At 37.3% G+C, this 19,018-nt stretch overlaps 1 pseudogene; it reads left to right on the forward strand.

Annotated features, from left to right (window-relative positions):
* The first annotated feature begins 169 nt into the window (after positions 1–169).
* Positions 170–18,718, forward strand: LOC120218843 (annotated as a pseudogene).
* Positions 18,719–19,018: the final 300 nt, after the last annotated feature.

Consider the following 19,018-nt stretch of genomic DNA (forward strand, 5'->3'; position numbering starts at 1 on the left):
GCGGGGGGCTCTTCTTCGGCTGTCAATCCAGCTGCTCATTCTTGTGTTTTTTCCTCATCACTTGCATGTGGCTGTCAAGGAGTGTGGGATGCCAATGCTACAGTAGATGCGGCTGAATGTGCTCCTAAGTCCAATATGGGTAGTTGTGGTGTTGCTCGATCATCTGGGAAATGGATTGTCGACTCAAGTGTCACCCATCATGTGACGTCGGATGCAGATAATGTCGTTGGTCGAGAGGAGTATACCGGACATGGTAAGCTTGTGGTTGGTAATGGTAACGACTTATCTATTTCCAGCATTGGTCATTCTTGTTTATATGGCCGTGATCGTTCTTTAACGTTAAATAATTTACTTCATGTTCCTCATATATCGAAGAACTTAATATCGGTTTCTAAGCTTGCCAAAGATAACAACATATTTCTTGAATTTCATGCTCATAGATGTGTAGTTCGGGATGAAGCTACAAGAGCGGTGCTACTTGAAGGATGTGAGAAAGATGGTCTCTATGAGTTTGAATCTATCTTGCTAAGGAATAATGATCATGCCGAGTGTAATGTAGCTCGTGGGGTTGTTGATTTTTGCTTATGGCACAACCGATTAGGACATCCTTCTCGGGATACATTACTCAAAGTGTGTAGAAAATGTAATGTTGATACAACTTTGGTTAATGATGAATTTGTTTGCGTTGCTTGTCACTCTGGAAAAAGTCATTCTCTACCTTTTTCTCCATCTGTTAATACTTATACCGAGCCATTTCACTTAATATTTGTGGATCTATGGGGGCCTCCTCATGTTGTGTCCAATGGATATCGATACTATATGTCGTGTGTTGGTGCATGTACCAGGTATAATTGGGTTTATCTGTTAAAAGAGAAGTCTCAAGCTTTGTATGCCTTCAAACTGTTCCAACGATTAATTCGTGTACAGTTTAATAAGGAAATAAAGGAAGTTCAGAGTGATTGGGGTGGAGAGTTCCGTCCTTTCACTAAAGCTCTTCAAGAACTCGGGATACGTCATCGACTCACTTGCCCTCACACGTATCAACAAAATGGAATTGTTGAGCGTAAACATCGTCACATTGTTGAAATGGCTCTTATGCTTCTTGCTCAGGCCTCATTACCACTAAAGTATTGGTCATATGCTGTTGTTACGGTAGTTTATTTGATCAACAGATTGCCTACAAAAGTTCTACACGGCTCGACTCCGTTCAGCAAGTTATTTGGTAAAAATCTGAGTTATGAACACCTACGTGTCTTTGGATGTCGTTGTTTCCCATATCTTCGGCCGTTTCAGTCACACAAGCTTGCTTTCTGGTCACAGGCTTGCACTTTTTTGGGTTATAGCGTGCAACACGAGGGTTATTTATGCATGGCACCAGATGGACGAATATTTATTTCTCGACACGTTAAGTTTGACGAGGGCACTTTTCCTTTTGCAGGACAGGTTATAGAGTCGATTCCTGCTTCCACTAAGATGTCCTTGATTCCATACACCAAGATTGTTCAGGTTCCAGGCACTCAACAACTAAATCGTGTTCTTGCTCCAGCTACGTTGCACGACAATCCTGGTTCTGGTTCAAGTGGAACTTCAGTATCTTCTCTCCCGGTTGTAAATGCATATGATAACATGGGACAAGCGAATATGATGCCCACAAATTCAGTTATTCAAACTCACTCGTCTGATGACTTACAAACAATACATGCGACTGAAAATTCAGAAGCTAGTTCTAGTAATTCACTTCAAGGGTCATCAACTTTTGTTCCATCTGAAGCTGCTGCTATGGGTACAGTATATGGACCTCTTCCTTCCATGTCCAATATCCATCCTATGGTTACCAGGAGTAAAGTTGGCACTTTTAAACCGAAAGCTTTCTCTGTAAATTCTATGATCGATGGCGATGAACCAGTGTCAATTCAACAAGCTTTGCTCTCACCCATACGGAAGGAGGCTGTTATGACTGAATACAATGCGCTGGTTCAAAATGGCACTTGGCGATTAGTTTCGTTACCTCATGGTCGGACGGCTATCGGATGTAAATGGTTGTTCCGAATTAAAAAGAATGCTGATGGGTCAGTTGCACGACATAAAGCCAGACTTGTAGCAAAAGGCTTTGCTCAAGTTCCTGGTCAGGACTTCCACGACACCTTTAGTCCTGTCATCAAACCGTCCACAGTTAAGGTAGTTTTATCATTAGCCGTGATGCATGGGTGGAAGTTACGACAAGTCGACGTCAACAACGCTTTTCTCAATGGGGAACTCAATGAAGAAGTGTACATGATGCAACCACCGGGATTTGAAAAATCTACAGTCGATGGCTCTCAATTGGTACGCAAGTTGGAGAAAGCGTTGTATGGTCTCAAACAGGCTCCTCGCAGCTGGTATGCAAAGTTACGAACCTTCTTAATTCGAATTGGTTTCAATGGTACTCAGGCTGATGCCTCATTATTTATTCATCGACTTGGTGACAAGATGGTATATGTTCTTATATACGTTGATGACATTATCATCACGGGTCATGATGATGAGGATGTTGCACAAGTGGTGATGCTATTAGGTAATGAATTCTCTCTAAAAGATTTAGGGGAATTGAATTTCTTTTTGGGATTGGAAGTTACACGAAATGATCAGAAGTTAGTTCTACGACAAAAGAAGTTCATTCTTGAGTTGCTTGACAAAGCTGGAATGCGTGGTGCTCATCCGGTGCCAACACCAATGGTTTTATCACCAAAATTAAGTAAGAATGGTGGAAGTCTATTACCAGATGCTCAAATGTATAGAAGTGTCGTGATGGCTCTATTATATCTCAATCATACACGTCCGGACATTGCGTTTAGTGTAAATCGCGTGGCTCAATATATGCATGCCCCGTGTGAACAACATTGGATAGCCGTGAAGCGTATTCTTCGTTATCTCGGTGGCACTTTGGATTATGGATTAATATTCCATAAAAATAACACTGGAATTCAACTTGAAGCATTTGTCGATGCTGACTGGGCAGGCAACATTGATGATCGTAATTTCATTTCTGGATTTTGTGTGTTCCTTGGCGGAAATCTGGTATCTTGGTCGTCTAAACGACAACACTCAGTCTCAAGGTCCACCACTGAAGACGAGTATCGTGGGATTGCAGAAGCTGTTACTGATGTTGTGTGGCTTACAGCTTTGCTCAAAGATATGGGTATAGTGTGCTCTAGTCAGCCTGTCATTTGGAGCGACAATACTAGTGCTATTGCCATGAGCGCAAACCCAGTGTTTCACTCACGTTCGAAACATGTTGAGTTGGATTTACATTTCATTCGGGAAAAGGTTGCTGCTGGTGATGTTGCAGTTAATTATGTTCCTGCCTCACATCAATGTGCATATGGTTTAACCAAACCCTTGTCAAGAGCTTATTTTTCTATGTTTCACGAAAGGATGCATGTCTATGGAGGTGATGTTGAAGCCGTAGAAAGTAGGGAGAATGTTAACCAATAAAACAAATATTAGCCAAGTTATTAAAATGGTTATAACTGCATAGGTGAACTGGCATAACAAATAGATTCTTCTAGTATGGAGGTTGTAAAAATGATAAATACAGGCTTGTGAAATAAAAAATACAGAACATTTGTATTGATTAACAGAAAAGTTTTACAGTAAATCTAACATCCCGGGGTTGTGGGTGATATTTTTGTGTTTGAAATTGATTTGGATTCAGCTTGAGGGATTTGGGTTCTATCCTATATGAAAAATCAGTGGCAATTTCTGTTTTTCCTAATGATGATCAGAGTGCTGGCTTTGCAACTGGGCTGAATCTGATATTGCATTGCATTTTTTAATACATAGTGGTTTATGCTTAGTTTTTGACGTTGAGCATGCAATTTAACTGTAGTGATAGGGAAGCGGTGGCGGGTTAATGAACGTTGCTCTTGTTAAAGAATCAAACCTAGAAAGCTCTAGACTCGATTAAGAACAAAGGGGATGAATAAGGGAAGGTGGCGGCAGTAACTAGGATTCTTTAGGGTTTTTTCAAGGCAATAAGATTAGAACAAAATAAACAAAAGATAAAGAAATTGAAAATAAAATAAGATAAGATAATAAAGAAATCAAAAGATCTCTCTTACGAAGATGGACGGTAAAGATGATTGATGGTGCAGATGGATTTGTGAAAAAATAGATGGATAAGTGTCCTATCGAACCCTCCTAGTCGCAATTAAAAGGCAAGCTCGATAAATGGCTCTAACCAACCCTCCTAGTCGCGATGAAAAGGCAAATTGGAGTGTGAATATTAATCTCCCTCACAAGAACTTAAAAGAACTCCAGGAGAATAAGCTTCGAAGGCACAAGGCAATCAGCACTTACAAAAACGAACTCTCGTTGTATTATTAATCAAAGAAATCTTATTTACAAAGTTGAATGAAGCCTCCTTTATATAGGGGTTGAATTCTAAAGGTCCTAAATAACTAAAGAATAAAATATTAATAAACTAAACATGTTTTAACTCTAATTCTTAATAAAATAATAATAACTAAAAATATTGTTTTAACCCAACCTTAATTCCTAATAAAATAATAATTCTGATCCTAAAATATAATTAATCATCCTATATTAAATTATATTACAAATAATCAATATAAATATTGAAAATTCGTAATATTTACAAAATAACGTATTAATCCCGTATAGATTTCCTGCATGCACCGTCTTCAGTAAAATGGTCATATCTTGAGTTCCCGATATCGGATTGATGCGATTCAAGAATCGTTGGAAAGATAAGAGATAGACGGTTGTATCTACAGAAGACATGTCGACCGGATAACAACTGGATCCCCTTCAAAAAGTTGTTGCAAATATGCTGCTATTAGACCCTTACGGATGAATGCTTGAACTGCGATTTGAAGCTTGTCTTTAAGAAGTTTTGTCCGGCCTCGTGTGATAGGGCCAAGTGGTATAGTAAATTAATAATCCTTAGCTTTAGGGCATGTGGTGCATGTATCATCTCCCCCTTCCTTAAAAGGATTCGTCCACGAATCTGAAATATCAAAAGGAGATAAGTCAGAAACATTAAAGGATGCACTCACGTTATACTCACCGGGAAGATCAATGTGGTAGGCGTTGTTATTGATTCGTTCAAGGACTTGGAATGGGCCATCGCCTCGTGGGTCTAGCTTGGATTTCCTTTGTGTCGGGAACCTTTCTTTTCTCATGTGAACCCATACCCAATCTCCTGGTTCAAAGGTGACATGTCGTCGACCCTTGTTAACTCGGTTTGCGATTGCCTCGTAGGTTTTCTCCATCTTGAGTTTGGCTTTGGCGTGAATGTCTTTGACAAGGGCAGCCTTCTTTTCACCATCTAAATTGACAACCTGATTTAAAGGTAAGGGAATAAGATCCAAAGTAGTTAATGGGTTAAAACCATAAACTATTTCGAATGGAGAATAACCTGTTGTGGAGTGAATGGATCGATTATAAGCAAACTCAACAAAAGGTAAACATTCTTCCCAATTACGGGTATTCTTACCTACCACAGTTCTTAGCAAAGATCTTAGAATCCGATTTATTACTTCGGTTTGTCCATCGGTTTGAGGATGACAATAAGTAGAATAGAGAAGTTTTGTGCCAATCTTACCCCACAATACCTTCCAAAAGTGGCTTATAAACTTAGTGTCACGATCGGACACAATGGTGCGAGGAATGCCATGAAGGCGGACTATTTCTCGAAAGAATAAATCAGCAATATGTGTGGCATCGTCCGTTTTATGGCAAGGAATGAAGTGTGCCATCTTTGAGAATCTGTCCACAACCACAAAAATACTATCTCGTCCTTTCTTAGTGTGGGGTAAGCCAAGTATAAAATCCATCGATAAATCGATCCAAGGAGAAGAAGAAATTGGTAAAGGCGTGTACAGACCATTAGGATTTACCTTTGACTTTGCTTGTTTACACGTGATGCATGATGCACAAATCTTTTCCACTGTTTTACGCATATGCGGCCAAAAGAAGTGTTCCATGACCATATCAAGTGTTTTGTGAATACCGAAGTGTCCCATAAGTCCTCCGGCATGTGACTCGTGAACCAAGAACTCTCGCAAAGAGCCTTGTGGTATACACAACCTGTTCATGCGAAAAATAAAGCCATCTACATGATAAAACTTGTTAAAAGCACCTTTTACACATTGTTTATAAATCTCAGAAAAATCTGGATCGTTAGGATAAAGTTATTTGATATGTGCAAAACCCAGAACAGTAGCATGCATTCGAGTGATAAGTGTGTATCGTCGAGATAATGCATCAGCTACAATGTTATCTTTCCCTTGTTTGTATTTGATGATGTAAGGAAAAGATTCAATGAACTCAACCCATCGAGCATGTCGTTTGTTTAACTTACCTTGTCCATTTAACCATTTGAGTGATTCATGGTCCGTGTGAATGACAAATTCTTTAGGGAGAAGATAATGTTGCCACACTTATAGTGCTCGGACGAGTGCAAGAAGTTCCTTGTCGTAGGTAGAGTAGTTCAATTGTGCACCTTTTAACTTTTCACTAAAGTAAGCGATAGGTTATCTTTCTTGCATGAGGACGGCACCAATGCCTATGTCTGAAGCTTCACATTTTAGCTCAAAGGTGTTATAAAAATTGGGAAGACGAAGAATAGGGGCAGAACATAACTTATCTTTAAGAATTTCAAAAGCTTTTTGTTGTAGTGGTCCCCATTTGAATTCAACTGACTTTTTGATGATCTCGGTTAATGGTACAGCAATGGTTGAGAAATCTTTGACAAAGCGACGGTAGAAACTTGCTAAACCATGAAAAGATCTTACCTCGGTGATGGAAGTAGGCGTGGGCCATTCTTGAATTGCCTTGACCTTCTCTTTATCTACATGAATACCCTGTACACTAACTATAAAGCCTAAAAACATAAGCTTATCACTGCAAAACACACACTTATCCATGTTAGCATATAAATGTTCTCGTCGAAGAACTTCGAGAACCATTCGAACATGAATGACATGAGAATTAAGAGAAGATGAGTATATAAGAATGTCATCAAAGTAAACGACAACAAATTTACCTATAAACTCCTTAAGAACGTGATTCATTAATCTCATGAAGGTGCTTGGAGCGTTTGTGAGTCCAAAGGGCATAACAAGCCATTCATACAAGCCGAACTTTGTCTTGAATGTTGTTTTCCATTCGTCTCCTTCTTTCATTCGAATTTGATGGTAACCACACTTCAAGTCTATTTTGGTGAAGATACTTGCACCATGTAGTTCATCCAACATATCATCTAGGCGTGGAATAGGATGCCTACACTTGATTGTTATCTGATTGATAGGTCGACAATCTACACACATTCGAATGTGCCATCTTTTTTTGGAACTAGAATGACGGGAACTGCACAAGGACTAAAACTCTCACGGATGTGTCCTTTTTGTAATAATGAATCTATTTGTCGTTCTAATTCCTTCGTTTCCTCAGGATTGCATCGGTAAGCGGGGCGGTTTGGTATGGTTGATCTAGGGATAAAGTCGATTTGATGTTCGATTCCTCTTGTAGGTGGTAAACCATCCGGTGGGTTGCTTAAGACATCTTGAAACTCCTGTAATAGAGAAGAAAACACACTAGGCAAATCTGTGATGTTAGTGATAGTTGATAAAATGGAGTCCTTGAAACAGACTAGAATGCACGGCCTATTTTGAAAAAGGGTCTCTCTCATATCTTTTGTACTCGCATAAATGATTTGAGACACTCTTTTATTTTCACATTGAGGTTCACTTACCACCCGTGGGTCATTTGTTTGGCTTTTATCGGTTGTGACCTCTTTTGCCTTTTGTTTCAAATTCCCTGTTTCCTTGAGAATTCGTTGTTGATCTATGAGAATCTCTTTGGGGTGTAGGGGGTTAAGTCAGAACGGTTTACCTTTTATTGGAATTGTGTAAGTGTTCTTTCGACCATAATATGTGACGTCGTTGTCGTATTGCCAAGGTCGTCCTAGGAGAATGTGGGATGCTTGCATCGGAATTACATCACACCATACGTCGTCAAAATACTTTCCCATATTGATATTAACGAGGCATTGTTTAACCACCTTCATCTCGGCACTCTCATTAAGCCATTGTAGCAATAAGGTTTTGGATGTCGTTGGCAAGGAAGTTTGAGTGATTCAACAACGTTGGAGCTAATGACGTTGACACAACTACCATTGTCAATGATGATGGAGAATGGTTGTTCCTTGATTAGGCAGCGTGTGTGGAAGATGTTGGAACGTTGTATGTCAGACTCGTCGGATGCTTGGATGTTTAATGTATGACGGATCACCAAGATTGTGCCATTGTACTCATCGCTTCCATAGTCATCACTATCTTCTTTGGCTTCGACATGTACTGGTATGTCGGCGATGTCATCATCGGAGTCAGAATTGTAAGATCCATCACCTAGTATGGTTAAGGTCCTCGTGTTTGGACAATTGCGGCTGATATGGCCTCTTCCTAAGCATTTAAAACACTTGATGTCTCTTGCTCGGGTGTCGTCTTTAGGGGCTGGAAGTGTCTCATTCTTTGCTGGTTGTTGTTTCTCTTTGTCGAGTTTGTCATCTCTCGATTTTTTTGAGAAGATGGAGTAGAATATGAGGAAGGATTTGAAGGATTACCTTGGTAAGAGAATGAAGTACCTTGGTAATGTTCTCTGAATTGGAATCTCTTTTGTATTTGTGCTTCGATTGTCATTGCTTTCTTCAGTGTATCTTCGAGGTTTTCGTACCCATGGAGGTCAAGAAGATCAGTGATGTTTGAGTTCAAGCCGACGACGAATCTTGACATGGTGTCCTCTTCTTCTTCAGTTATGTTAGCCCTATTGAGTAAGGACTGCATCTCCTTGTAGTAATCTTCAACGGAACTTCTACCTTGTCGAAGTCGGTGTAGTCGTTGTTTAACTTCTCGTGTATAATGTGTCGGTAGGAATCGGTTCCTCATGGCATGTTTGAGTTCGGTCCAAGAAGTGATTGGTTGAATTTGGTAGCTGTCGATCTTTTTCCTTGTTTGCATCCATCAAGTGTGAGCATATCCTTCGAATTCCAAGGTGATGAGGGGAACTTGTTCAGCTTGGGGGCAGTCATGGTATGCGAACAAGAGATCAACTTTTCCTTCCCAATCGATGTACTTGTCTGGATCGTAGTCTCCTTTAAAAGACGGGATCGTGAACTTTGGTTTTGCAAAGAGTTCGGGTGTTTGAAAACGTGGTTGTGCTCGCCTGGGGGCCAAAAGTTCAGCATTGTTTGGCCTTGGATTCTGGTTTGGTAGATCCAGTTGTAGTTCTTGTCGTTCTCTCAAGGCATTGTTAAGTTGATCAAATTGAGTTGTGAGTCGTTCAAGTGCGGCTAAGATGGCCGTAAGTGTCTCATTGTTATTGTCGCCCATCCTGCAATTATAACACTCAAAAGAAGATTTTAAAGTAGAATAAAAATAAAAGAAAATAAATTTAACAAAGCAAGAAACCTCACAAGTCACTCCAAGAAAGTAACACAACGAGAGGCAAGTAAGCCGATCTTGTACTCTTTAAAACTCACTTTACCAAGTAGTCTTTTACAGTTCGTATCGGAGTTTGATTACTAGCAAAAGCGATAAGAAAAAATCTAAAAGCTCTAAGAGGCCAAACAAAGGTTACACTCCAAGAGAACAAGAATGCAAAGAAGGAAGAAGTATGCAAACTCTTTAGTCCTACTAACACAAGGAAGATAATGTGTTAGATAATGCAAAAGAACAATAACAGGGAAAAACAAAAGAACCTAAAGCACTAAGAGTTAAAGAAAAAAAGGACCAAACCAGAAAACCTAGAAATCACTGGATCAACTTGAGCAATGTTTTTGAGGGAGTTATCGGTATCCAAAAATTCTGTAAAAATTCTTGAATGTCTTTCGATGCGTCAAGAAACCACCTGTAAAATTTCAGAATCAAATACCTTCAGTAGTATCCAGTAGACTCTGTTGAACGGTGAGTCCTCAAACAATATGTTTTTCTTGATCGCTTTGTTCGAAGTTGTTCTTGATCTCCAAAAATTCTGATTTTTTGTGTGAATGATCTCCAATATATAGAGTTTCAATCTGGAAATTTTCACCACAAAAATCCTCCTGTAGAATTTTCAAGAAATTCGACAATATTCTAGACCGAATCTGCCGATAAAACTTGAATGATGTATTTGAAGGATCTAATGAACTCTGATCGAAATGAAATTTGGACTGGAGATTAAACTTAAGACGAATATGATATCTGGAGAAAATCAGCCCTAAATACATTCGTTTGCAATTTTTTTTGAAATTTTGGTTTTTTTTTTTTTGAAAAAAATAGCAAACTAACAAGAAGGATTTGAATCTAAATTAAAATTAAATAAAAATAACCTGAAACGATGAATCTTCTCTGAACTAGCTCCGTTAGGGTACCTTGACGGTGTTGTGTGCAAGAACAAACAAGATTGCTTGCTTCTTTCCAAGAATCGGCCCAAATCTGATATCAATTGATAGGGAAGCGGTGGCGGGTTAATGAACGTTGCTCTTGTTAAAGAATCAAACCTAGAAAGCTCTAGACTCAATTAAGAACAAAGGGGATGAATAGGGGAAGGTGGCGGCAGTAACTAGGATTCTTTAGGGTTTCTTCAAGGCAATAAGATTATAACAAAATAAACAAAAGATAAAGAAATTAAAAATAAAATAAGATAAGATAATAAAGAAATCAAAAGATCTCCCTTACGAAGGTGGACGGTAAAGATGATTGATGGTGCAGATGGATTTGTGAAAAAATAGATGGATAAGTGTCCTATCGAACCCTCCTAGTCGCAATGAAAAGGCAAACTCGATAAATGGCTCTAACCAACCCTCCTAGTCGCGATGAAAAGGCAAATTGGAGTGTGAAGATTAATCTCCCTCACAAGAACTTGAAAGAACTCCAGGAGAAGAAGTTTCGAAGGCACAAGGCAATCAGCACTTGCAAAAACGAACTCTCATTGTATTATTAATCAAATAAATCTTATTTATAAAGTTGAATGAAGCCTCCTTTATATAGGGGCTGAATTCTAAAGGACCTAAATAACTAAAGAATAAAATATTAATAAACTAAACATGTTTTAACTCTAATTTCTAATAAAATAATAATAACTAAAAATATTGTTTTAACCCAACCTTAATCCCTAATAAAATAATAATTCTGATCCTAAAAGATAATTAATCATCCTATATTAAATTATATTACAAATAATCAATATAAATATTGAAAATTCGTAATATTTACAAAATAACGTATTAATCCCGTATAGGATTTCCTGCATGCACCGTCTTCAGTAAAATGGTCATATCTTGAGTTCCCGATATCGGATTGATGCGATTCAAGAACCGTTGGAAAGATAAGAGATATACGGTTGTATCTCCAGAAGACATGTCGACCGGATAACAATTGGATCCCCTTCAAAAAGTTGTTGCAAATCTGCTGCTATTAGACCCTTACGGATGAATGCTTGAACTGCGATTTGAAGCTTGTCTTTAAGAAGTTTTGTCCGGCCTCGTGTGATAGGGCCAAGTGGTATAGTAAATTCATCATCCTTAGTATGTGGTGCATGTATCATGTAGTTACTTATAATTTGAGCTCTGATGTATGATTGTTGGACTAGAACTTTTGAGGTTGCAAGAAAATTGAAATGGACTGCATTTTATTAGTATATGTAATGAATTCTTTATTTGTGGGATTGTTGTTTCGTGTTCATTTATCTTTTTAAATAAATGTCACTTGCTTTTTGTGGGCTGGGTGTGTTTTGCTGGGAACTTTGGAGATTTTAGTCCAGAGTTTTATGATGACCAAATAAATTGTCATGAAAAATGGTTGATGGGAGCCTTTTTTTGGGGGGGAAAAAGGACGCCAGATTTAAGAGGTGGAGGTCGACGATCAAAGAGGATCAATGACAATCAGGAGACCAATGCTGGCTTAGTTACACAGCTCTGTGTGGTGGTGGTAATTACCTTCTTAGTTTTATGTCTTTAAATCTCTTTATTTTAATCAAACCAATTCAAGCTTGCCTGCTGTTTCCTTGCATAATGTGAATCTATGATCAGCTACTAGAGGTAGAGGTAGAGGGCGCAGAGCAATGAATCAGGATGACAATGCGAACCCTGTTGGCTCTGGAACTGGTGGCAGGGGTTGTGCTGGAATAAACTTGCCAGTGAGGCACTTAGTTGAGCAACCTGAAGAAAGATTGGTTGCTGTCGAGGAAGAAGGAAGCACTAGTAAAAGATAGTGGATAAGTAAGATAGTGGATAAGTAAAATAGTGGATAAGTGTCTCGTGTTATGTGGGTGAGGATGCTGTTGGAGGTAAATGACCAGACATGTCAAAGCGATCACTTCAATCATTCCCATTATCCCTTATCAAGTAAAAGATGTATTTTCTGGTTATTCATGATCCAGTAGTGTTGTATATGGTCAAATTTGACAATTCAACTATATTTTTTTATCTTCAAATTGACTTCCCAAGCCTTTCAAATTATTTATACTGATGTGAAATCTGCTTCTCCTTTGGCAGGTACAACTAGGTAACTCTCCTGTGTACATGTTAGATAGAAAGCTGGGTAAAGGGGGTTTTGGACAAGTTTATGTTGGAAGAAGGATCTCTGGTGGCATAGGATGCACTGGTGCTGATGTCTTTGAGGTTCTTTTTCACTCCCTACTCCAGTGAACCTGAACAAAATTTATAGGAAGTCGATTCTGTCGTTAATTTCGTTATCCTGCTTTACCTTGAAGGTTGCTTTGAAGTTTGAGCTTCGAAATGGTAAGGGATGTAGTTCTGGTCCTCCTTATGAGTGGCAAGTATACAGGTATGTCAAATCTGATTCTTTCCGTCATTTGAACTTAAAATTTTGTGACCTAATATATTTTCCTGTCACAAAATTTTCATTCAGCTCTCTTAACGGTTGCTATGGACGTCCATTGGTTCATTACAAGGGTCAACTAGGAGGCTACTGCATTCTTGTGAGTTTCTTTAGTAAATAAATTTAACTGTTTTATTTTGGACAAAAGGGGACAAACAAGATTAGTCTATTAATGTTTCTGTGTATCTTGTGAATAGGTCATGTATATGCTAGGTCCAAGTTTATGGGATGTTTGGAACTTAAACAACCAGATGTATGATTCCATTAGTCTCTCAAGTTCTCATTCATTCTTTTAACATCATCATCAGTTTTTTTAACATTATATGCTTTTAGTTTTTTAAATAACTCATTGTTGCTATTATATCTTGTTCTTTCTGCTGTTGTTATAGGCTGACTGAAGATATGGTTGCTTGTATAGCAGTTGAAGCAATATCAATTCTAGAGCAGCTTCATCACAAAGGGTACTTCGAAATATTTGCATTTCATTTTAAAATCCCATCTTACTTATTGTATTTTGTTCACATTTCTTTTCTCCACTTCAGTTTTGTACATGGAGATGTTAAGCCGGAGAACTTTTTGCTTGGTCAGCCTGGGACCTCAAATGAGAAGAAGCTATATCTAGTTGATCTGGGTTTGGGTATAGTTGCTTTCCTATTTTGTGGAGTGACCTATAATTCTTGGTCCTTTTGACTGACTCTTTTTAGCCGCTAATCCAAGTGTAGGTTGTTGTCAAGTAATAAATTCTCAGGAGTCCTACGTCGATTCACAATGAAGTTTGTTTAGAGATTACAAGATTATAAATAAGAAGAAAATATACTACACAATTTAGAAAATAGAATAATTAACTAATAAAAAATACACGACATAAATGGAAAATGATGAGGTCTAGGGAATTCACTCTTGGTAACAAATTTAGATTAATTTTTACTCATTTTAGTACTCAACTGAAGTCCACACATGAAGCAGGGTCCAACAAAAAGGTCTAGCAATTAAAATCCAAAGTTCAAAGTTCACCAAACAATATCAAAGTCTAGTGTCCAATGCCCAATGTTCACAATCAAGGTCTAAAGTTCAATAAACAATGTCCATAGTCCAACTAAAGTAAAGTAAACAATATCCGCAGTCCAAAGTCTAATAAACAATGTTCAAAAGTGTAAAAGTATAGCATATGTTGTTATATGGATTTGGTGTCATCACAATTCATAAACAATTCCAAGTATTTATTGTGCCAATTTGTTTGCCTACAAAAAAAAATTAATATAACCAAGCATGTATGCTTCATTCATTATCTATTATGAATCAAGATCTTAAATTTACAAATATATTATAAACCAGAGGAATTTAACGCATACTAATTTTAACATATTCTAGTTCCAAGTTGAAATTTTCAAACTAACCTTAGTATGTTCCGAGAGATTCTTCCATCCACTTCAGCAACATAAACTTGAAAACACATCATAAAAATGTAGGAAACAAGCTTAAGAGACACAAAGCAACACAAAACATTAAGTAAAGAAAAGAAGAAAAGTTATCTTGATTTTTATCCAAAATTTAATTACAAAAAAAATGAACTGAAAGTACAAGATTGCTTCCAAAGCTGAAACCAAGGGCCATTCATAATGGCTTGGGTGAACTAGAGAAATTTTGATGTGCCGAAAATTGTTGCCATAACTTTTGTACTGTTGAGCGGTTTAAACATGTTACTTAACTTGTTGATTCTAGAAGAAAAAAGACACCTGAAAAGCCATTTTAGATTGGTAGATATTGTCAATTCAATCCAACATGTCATTCATGATACCATTGCAGTTGTCTCTAGTTGTAAGATTTTTTGGACAACATTTTGGTCATTTTCAGCTTTCATGGTCTTGTTATGAATAGATTAGTACTCTATTGACTAAAGCATATTCAAATATTAGACCTAAAGGACAAGAATTTTAAGAGAAATAACGCATGCACGAAGATTGGACAACTTCTGGGCTCAAAGCAATTCGTTCTGATTGTAGCTCTTTCCGGTTTTTATTTTTTTAAAACTTGTTTTGGCTTACTTTGACGTGATAACGGAGATAAGCGTTCCAACGGTACCTCACAGACAATTTTTGATGTCCAGAGTCCAAGTTATAGCCAGAACCATGCAACATGTTTGTTGCAGAAATTTAGTACGAGTTCAGTGAGCATATTTCCACAATTTAAGCATTGTACCAATTCCTCTCATATTGGGTTAACTTCTGGATTAACACCATTTATGTATAAGTCCACGTACTCAAATCTTCATTATTATACTTACAATTAACAATCGGATCAGTTTATTAAAATAACCAAAAAACACAATTAAATCACTAAAACTTCAACACATTTAAAATACTAATAAAAATTGTAAAATAAATAAAAATCTAATAAATGTCCTGTAAAACACTTAATAAACAATGCAAATGTAAGTAAAATAGACACTAAGATGAAGTTATATTATGGACTCTTCACATTTCCAGCTTCAACGTGGAAGGAGGCAGCTTCTGGACGCCATGTTGACTATGACCAAAAGCCTGATGTGTTTAGGTAGCCACTTCTGTTTCTTTGCAAATCTGACCTATTTGTTTATCTATTTATTATTTATATAGAGATATATGTTTATAGACTTCATTAAGTAGCTAGCTTTTTTTCTCAGGTTACATACCAATTCAGTTCAGACGGAATGAATCCAAGAACTTAATTGTTTAGATTGCAATTTTGAGTTTATTATTCTTCCTTTTGTTTTAGGGGAACTGTACATTATGCAAGTGTACATGCTCATTTGGGTAGGACAGGGAGTCAGAGGGATGACCTTGAGTCATTGGCTTATACTCTAATATTTCTACTTACAGGAAAACTTCCCTGGCAGGGTTACATTGTAAGTACATTTCAACTGTTACACCTTGTATTTGCAATTAGAACTTTGTAGCCTAATTGCTGTCTTTTGTCATTGTTGTCTCGTGCTTTGTTGTATTATGGGACTGCAGGGCGAGAACAAGGGTTTTCTTGTTTGTAAGAAGGTGGCAACATCTCCTGAGATGCTTTGTTACTTGTGCCCTCCTCCTTTTCAACAGTTTTTTGAGATTGTGACAAATATGAAATTTGATGAAGAGCCGAATTACTCAAAGCTTGTTTCCCTTTTTCATAATAGCCTAGATTTCAATTCATCAATACTTCCTATCCAAATTGATGGAGCTATTAAGGTGGGGTTACCTGGGATTTTGTCTTGTGTCAATACATTCTCTTAAACCAAAAAAGTTCAGTGTTTTTAACTTTAATATTTGTTGATGAATCTCAATGCATCAGATGGGAACTTGCTGAGTTGGAAGATGGTGAGCAGCTTAAGAAGAAAGTCCGGTTAGGTTCTTCTGATTGTCAGTGGATCACAATATATAGTTCTAGAAATCTGATGAAACAGAGGTGAAAGTTCTTTTCAAAACCAACAATATTGCATATTGTTTAAGATTGTATTCGACTATGTGTCTTCAAGTGCATGTGTGTTTTGGCTGCTTCATATGCTTCACTGAGAATTTGAATGGGACAATGGCCTTGTGGAAATGTAACCCTTGGTCACTTTGAATGAGGGCAAAGTGAGAACATGATACCAATGCTAGAGGTTCCCACTATCTAAAGTGGAAAATTTTCTTGGCATCAAAGGACTTTAGAACTGAATCCCATCTAACCCCCCTCCATTTGAAAAAATGATGAAGGGAAAAGGAAGAAGGTCATGAAGTCAACCATAGCTGCTTCTTTTCAGAATTTGGTGATATCTCCTGCAATTTTTGGTATTTCATTCCTCTTCCTTTTTATAATCAAGACTTGCAATGCAATTTGCAGGTATCACTACAATGTTATGGATTCAAGACTCCAGAAGCACGTGGAGAAGGGAAAAGAAGACGGCTTGTATATTAGCTGCGTAGCTTCATCATTAAATTTGTGGGCCATTGTTATGGATGCAGGGACAGGTTTCACATCTCAGGTTTATGAGTTATCTCCTATCTTTTTGCATAAGGTAGACCTAACTAAGCTCTCGTTCTTTTTTTAGGTTAGCTTTCAGCTTTTTAAATTCATTATTCTAATTACTGAAGTCTCAAGAAGTTTATTCGTACTGATTATGTGATCAGGAGTGGATTATGGAACAGTGGGAGAAGAATTACTACATTACGGCAGTTGCTGGTGCGAGCAATGGCAGTGCACTGGTTGTAATGTCAAAGGGTAATTTCATGTTTACCTTATTACTTTTTTCAACTAAATATATGTTCACCAGATAAATCATCTAGAAACGGCGGGTTGCTTCATAGGAGTTAAGTTGGTATATAAAGTGTCAAGTTACTGGAAATTGTTGTCTTGAAGTTTATTGCTGGTAATGCTAATGTTGTTTTTCTCCTTATTGTTACTATAGGTACAACCTACACACAACAGTCCTACAAAGTTAGTGATGTATTTCCTTTCAAATGGATTAATAAGAAGTGGAAAGAAGGCTTCTCTGTGACCTCAATGATCACTGCAGGAAGCAAATGGGGAATTGTCATGTCTCGTAATGCTGGCTATCCTACTCAGGTTGCCTAATTCCATCTGAATACTACTTGATTATATGATACTGCAGCAATCACTTACATCATTTTGTTCTTGCTGACTAGGTTGTTGAACTTGATTTCCTTTATCCAAGTGGGGATTCACAGAAGATGGGAAAAAGGATATTGGATTACATCCACAGCTGCTACAGAGGACCAAGCTGCATTCATACTTAGTGCATCCAAGCGAAAATCACAAGATATAATGCAAGAAACTTTGCGTACATCTGCTTTTACTAGTATCCATGTAAAGGTAATGTAATTTTGCATGATTTTTCTTATAGTTTATGACATTATCTGTATCGCTAGCTAAGGGTTAGAGTGGTCTGTCGGTGATTTTGTTTTATATTATCTTTCACACTATGAAACCTGGTGAACCTTACTTGACAATGCCATTTATTGAAAAGTATCCTATATGCTATAGCTTAGAAATTAACTAAAATAGCTATGCAAAGCTGTATACTATTGTATTTACATTTTAAATAAAGAAAGTTGTGGTCCATTAATCTTAATCTTCGATGTAAATCTAATTTTAGCCTAAGTCGTGGAGCTTCAAGATTGCTTGCTGGTAGAACCATTTTTATAAGATACATTTTCTTATGATTCTTAAATGTTGAACTCACGAAGAATGTAATAAACAGTTGGTTTATCCACATTAAAGCTAATGATTCTTGCTTTTATCTGTTTTCCAGGGTAAATGGTTGAAAAATCTGTATATTTCCTCCATTTGCTATGGGAGGACTGTGTCCTGAATTATGGTATCCGGAAGAAGCAAACCGCAGTTACCAAGTTGTAGGCAGGTAAAATATTATGGTCTAGTCATATTTGCTAATGAAATCCTGATATTCTGATGCCTGGAAATGAATAACAATTTGATAAGTCTTGTAAGGATTCCGTTTCATAGCTAATACTTGATGCTTTGGAACAATAGTTCCCTTCCATCTGAGCTTGATTTTCCACTGATCTTTTGGTAATCTTGAATGTCATTGTTTCAATAGATGTCTGCTCGCTTGTCGGCTGCCATTACAGTAAGTGTTTGGGAGTTTTGCAAAGAGATGGTTGTAGTTTTGCGTGGCAGTCAAAGGGGTGGGCAGGGCCTTTGTCTCAATATTTTTCTTGATGAATGCAAATTACAAGGGCTTTGTGCCAAGTTTGTGAAGCAAACCCCTGAGGATGTTAAAATTTGTTAATCATTACTTAGCATCAACGACTCTTTATAGTGGCCCTTCAGCCTAACAAAAACTTCCACGGTTGTAATATGCGACTGTTTTCCAATGATCAATGAACAACGTTTTCTTTTTCCCTTCAGTGTTAATTTTTTAATATCCTGATGAATACTATAATTTGTTGGTTTATTTTATTGTGTTTCATTTATTTTCATTATATTTTGGGGTTATGAGTAATTTTATTGCTACTATAATTTATCGGACAGATTATTTAGGCTTGCTTTGAGAAATAATAAAAATTTGGGAGAATTAGGGATTTCGAGAAAATTAACTAGAAAAGTAGTCCACTTCAAATAATAATCGTTACTCGTTCTCTGGTTAGAAAAAAAAA

This window comes from Hibiscus syriacus, unplaced genomic scaffold, assembly GCF_006381635.1.
Source record: "Hibiscus syriacus cultivar Baekdansim isolate YM2019G1 unplaced genomic scaffold, ASM638163v2 tig00110201_pilon, whole genome shotgun sequence".
NCBI classification, from domain to species: Eukaryota; Viridiplantae; Streptophyta; class Magnoliopsida; order Malvales; family Malvaceae; genus Hibiscus; species Hibiscus syriacus.